We start from the raw sequence: 5,936 nt of genomic DNA on the forward strand, positions 1-5,936 counted from the left end.
ACGCGCGTTGGTTGCTTCATTGTTTGCACGCATCTCCCAAAGAATTTCTAATTATTGAGCTCCCACTGTGGATAAATGGGACTCTATAGAAGTAAAGCGCGAATCCATGGTCGCATATCAGAAATCGAATGTCTCCATAAAGGATTGAAAATATGGAGGCATTTGATGCGTTTGTTGTGCTTGGACCTCGGGCTGCTCCTCGGGCCGCTCAGGCTCATCTTCGGGCTTCATCGATGTCTCGCATTAATTGTTGAAGCTCGGGATCGTCATCAGCTTCTGGTTAAGCTCGTGAAGAACTAGCTCCCGGAGTATTTTCAGACGATCGAACCCATTCACCGGTTTCCTTATCCTTTATCCATCCCGCTCTTGTTAAAGAAAGAAGATTAATTTGTTTCTTTAGAGGAAAGGAGGCATCTAGACCAACTCTAAGCCCAGCTTTAGAAAATAGGTTACTCAAAATGCAACCGTAAACTTGAGATGAACAGAGTTTCTTGTTAGGTACAAGGTTTACGGTTTCAATAATTTTAACAAAAATGATCTGAGGTAGGTTTATTTTAATACCGTTTTCAAAACAATGTAACCACCAAAGATCCAAGGCTCTAAGAGTAGAATAACGACCTCCGGATGGTCGAAACCACCAAGAAATCATTAGATGAAGAAAACGTTCATGAAGGTCTAAGACACTTGCACTATCCCTTCTTTTATAACGAGATCCTAAGATTTGTTTTTCATTTGAAATACCATCATTATCTAATCCGAATGCATTGGCTATGTAAGCCGAGTCAATATATAAGAATTGTCCTAGGAGGTAGGAACAAACTCCTATGGTTTCGGTTTCAGTTCGGTTTTTAACACAAACGACATTAGAATAGAAGATACGAACAAGTTGATGGTAGACAATGGGTTCAAGATCAAAAAGTTTATCAAATTTCCACTCTTGTAAAAGAAGAAGATATTTAATATCTAACATAGCTTGACCAGAAGGGATACGTTCTTGTCTAATTTTGTAAGAGTCGAAATATTGATAATACCAAAAATGATGATTTCTAGGACCAGGATGATTGAAGCACGAGTTTTGGATAGTCAAATTAGGATCAATGGGATTAGGATTAGGAATTGGAATTTCAGGAATAGGAGGAGGATTTGGAGGTGGATTTGGTTGACGGTGTGAGTGACTAGATGATGACCTAGCACGTTTAGGATTGGACATGGTTTAGGAAATCGGAATAGAATGGATAACCTACAATTTAGAAAACACATGTATGCAATTCAATCAATCCCAAAACTCAATTGAGTCCTCAATATTTCAAGGTTCTCTAAATCAATCCTAATGGGCAAAGTTTTTGAAAACTTTTGAAAAATATGATTTTGAGAAACAATATATGTATAGTTTTCATAACAACAACATAATTCAATCAAAACACAATAATTTGAAAAACATTTTTTTTATTTCAAAAATTTCAAAATTTTTGAAAAATTCTTGTGTTTTTGATGAAATTAGTTGTAATACCTAGTTTATAATCACTAAACAATCAATGCCCGATCTAAAGTTCAACCTAGAACTAATTAAAACTAGTTCTATGTTCATAAATTGATGAAATAGAGAGTTTAGAAAATTTTACCTTGAAGGATGAGATTGAGTGGATTTTGATGTTGTTTGCACGATTTTAATGATGATAGCAAGTTTAGAAGATGATATTTGAAGTGAATTTCGATTAAAACAGATGATTTGAGGCAAAAATGGAGATTTGAGAGTTTAGAGAGGAGAAACGACGGAAGGAAGAAGAAAAGAAGGTTTTGAGGATTTAAGGGTTCTGCCCGTGTTAAAATCCAGAACCCCAGGGGGGTATCGATTCTCCTGTGGGGGGAATCGGTTCCCCTTCAAAGGGGAATCGTTTCCCTCATGGGGGTATCGATTCCCTCTGCACCAAAATGCTAAAATCCGATTTTAAACACACGAAATGCTAAATTAATTTTCTCTAGTGGTATTGGCAACTCATATATTGAAAATTAATCATGTTCAAACAATCAAATTATTCTTTAAACGATATTTGAACATAAAATTAATTTTTCATCAAGAATCATAAACTTCCCCTAACTAATAGCAATGAATGCAATAAAAAATTAACATTTTTTATTTAGTCTTAAAAGTGCTAAAATTATTTTAAACACTAAGTGACGATAGGTTGGTTAAACTTAATTCTCTCCTAAGTGTCCAAAATCTTTCCTTGTCTAAAGGTTTTGTAAAGATATCCGCTAATTGGTGCAAAGTATCAACAAATTCTAGAACTACATCTTCCTTAGTGACATGGTCTTTAATGAAGTGATGTCTTATTTCAATGTGCTTAGTTCTAGAGTGTTGGATGGGATTTTTAGTGAGACAAATAGCACTAGTATTGTCTCACTTGATAGGAATGGTACCAACTTCAATTCCATAATCAAAAAGTTTTTGTTTCATCCATAAAACTTGTGCACAACAACTACCAGCTGAAATGTATTCGGCTTCAGTGGTAGATAATGCAACACAATTTTGTTTCTTTGAAAACCAAGAAATCAGCATATTTCCAAGGAATTGGCAAGTACCGGAGGTGCTTTTCCTATCTAATTTGCATCCTCCATAATCCGCATCAGAAAAAGCATGCAAGCTAAAGCTAGAGTCTCTAGGATACCAAATTCCTAAACTATGAGTGTCCTTAAGGTATCTAAAGATTCTCGTAACAACTAGTAAATGTGATTCCTTAGGGCACGATTGAAATCTAGCACATAAGAAAACACTAAACATAATGTCTGGTCTACTTGGAGTTAGATAAAGTAGAGATCCAATCATTGACCTATATAATTTAACATCTACACATTTACCTCCTTCATCTAAGTCAAGCTTTGTTGAATAGCTCATTGGAGTGTCATGAGGTTTGCCATTTTCCAGTTCAAACTTCTTGAGCATATCTTTGACGTACTTAGCTTGATTGATGAAGATGCCATCTTTTCTTTGCTTCATTTGGAGTCCCAAGAAAAATGAGAGCTCCCCCATCATGCTCATTTCGAATTCACTTTGCATTAGCTTGGAAAATTCTTGGCAAAGAGCATCATTAGTAGAACCAAATATTATATCATCAACATAAATTTGAACTAATAATAAATCTTTACCTTTATGCTTTAAAAACAATGTAGTGTCAACCTTCCCTTTTGAAAAACCTTTTTCAATTAAAAACTTTGACAATCTTTCATACCAAGCTCCTGGAGCTTGTTTTAAACCATAAAGTGCTTTTGTCAATTTAAGAACATGATCCGGAAATTTTGAATCTTCAAAACCTGGAGGTTGTTCCACATACACTTCTTCTTTTATAAAACTATTTAAGAATGCACTTTTAACATCCATTTGATATAATTTAAATTCATGAAAACATGCAAATGCTAGTAACATTCTAATTGCTTCCATCCTAGCTACAGGAGCGTATGTTTCATCATAGTCTATGCCTCTTCTTGAGTATACCCTTGAGCAACAAGTCTAGCCCTGTTTCTCACTATATTACCACTCTCATCAAGCTTATTCCTAAATACTCATCTAGTACCTACAGTAGATTTATTACTAGGCCTTTCAACTAATGTACATACTTTACTTCTCTCAAATTGATTTAATTCTTCTTGCATAGGCCATAATCCAATGTTCATCTTTTAATGCTTCTTTAATATTCTTAGGCTCTATGCATAAAATAAATGCAACATAATTACAAATATTTTTAAGAAAAGATCGAGTTGTTACCCCTTTGGATGGATCACCTATAATCTCACCATCCTTGACATAGTTGTACTCTCTTGGATAAGATACTTCCCTTTCTTCAATGGTTGAATTCTCAAGAGATCATGAGTTACCTCATCTTTTGTTTCTTCCTTTGATGATGGTCCTACATCATCATTCACACAAGAATCCTTCCTCAGAAGGGGATTATCATCGAAAACAACATGTATAGACTCTTTTACAACTAAAGTTATTTTATTAAATACTCGATAAGCTTTAGAATTTAAGGAATAACCCAGAAAAATTCCTTCATCACTTTTAGCATCAAATTTGCCAAGGTTTTCTTTACCGTTGTTTAAAACAAAACATTTACATCCAAAAGGATGAAAATAGCTAATGTTAGGCTTTTTATTTTTTAAAATTTCATATGGAGTTTTATTTAAAATAGGCCTAATCATTACTCGATTTACAACATAACAAGCGGTATTTGTGGTTTCCGCCCAAAAATATTTTGGCAAATTATTTTCACAAAGCATGGTTCTAGCCATTTCTTCTAAAGTTCGATTTTTCCTCTCAACAACTCCATTTTGTTGAGGGGTAGGTGCTGAAAAATTGTGACTAATACCATTAGAATTACAAAACTCAGTAAATCCAAGATTTTCAAATTCAGTGCCATGATCACTCCTAACACTAGTTATAGAGTAACCTTTATCGTTTTAGATTGCTTTTGAAAATGTGATGAATTTTTCTAATGCATCATCTTTAGTACTTAAGAATAGAACCCAAGTATATCTATAATAGTCATCTACTAAGACAAATGCATATTGTTTTCCACCCAAGCTAGTAGTCCTAGTTGGCCCAAAAAGATCTATATGAATCAATTATAATACTCTACTAGTTGATACATCATTAATAGATTTAAAAGAAACTCGCTTTTGTTTTCCTTTAGCACAAGCATCACAGATTTTATCATTATCAAATTTAAGCTTAGGCAACCCTCGAACTAAATCACCTTGAATTAGCCGTTGCAAAACACTCATACTAGCATGTCCTAGTCTCCTATGCCATAACCAACTATCATGTTCATCCTTAGCAACTAGGCACAAATTAGTCATATCAATAGAATCTGAATGCACCATGTATATGTTTCCTATTCTATGACCAACAAGCATAATCCGATTAGATGCAATGCCAATGACTTTACAACCATTAATATCAAACATGACATTGAATCCCTTATCACAAAATTAACTAATACTTAATAGATTATGCTTTAATCCATTCACATATAAAACATTCTTAATTTGTATGGAAGAGGTATTACCAATAGTACCAATACCTTCAATGTGACCTTTTGAATCATCACCAAAAGTCACTTCTCCTCTATTTTTGGCGTTAAGCTCAATGAACCGGTTTTTGTCTCTGGTCATGTCTCTTGAGCATCCACTATCAAGGTACCATGAATTTGGATTTGTTTCCCGTGCCTTGTAGCAATGCTCCTTTTCCTACAAACATAGATTAATTTCTAATTTTTGGTACCCAAATTCTTTTGGGTCCATATTCATTAGTTTCCAAAATCCTAGTCCCCTTAGGTATCCATTTGTGTAGGATATCCTTATCTTTAGTAGTAATGAGCTCTTTAGGAACCCATATACTTCTAACGATTTTTCCATTAGAGGTTCTTTGGGGACCTCTATGATTGTAGTTTTTAAAACTTTTCTAACAAAGTTGGATTTTGAATTTTCTCCATTTTCAAAATGTTTTGTTCCAACTTTATCAAAAGAAGTTTTAAGATCATCAATTTTCTTTTGATGATTATCATTGACCTTTGAAAGTAAATTTTGCAAATCCAAAATTTTCTTTTCAAACTCTTCTAGTTTGATTTGCAAATCTTTGATTTTACTTTCAAGATCGTTGTTGGTTTTGGATATGAGTTTATTTTCATTTTTTAATTTTGAAACATCATTTTTATATTTTAAAAACAATTTCTCATAATCCGTAGCCAACCCATTATATTCCTCTAATAACTCATCATAGGATAAATCATCAAAATCAGATGAGTTAGAGGTTACCTTAGAATCTTCCCCGAATGCCATCAAGAACAAGTTTGCTACTTCTTGTTCCTCTTCATCGGAACCTTCTTCATCGCTCCATGCAGCCACATGAGCCTTGTGCTTATTCTTTGATTGACCCTTTC

The sequence above is a fragment of the Hibiscus syriacus genome, unplaced genomic scaffold, assembly GCF_006381635.1.
Source record: "Hibiscus syriacus cultivar Baekdansim isolate YM2019G1 unplaced genomic scaffold, ASM638163v2 tig00117007_pilon, whole genome shotgun sequence".
Lineage (NCBI taxonomy): Eukaryota > Viridiplantae > Streptophyta > Magnoliopsida > Malvales > Malvaceae > Hibiscus > Hibiscus syriacus.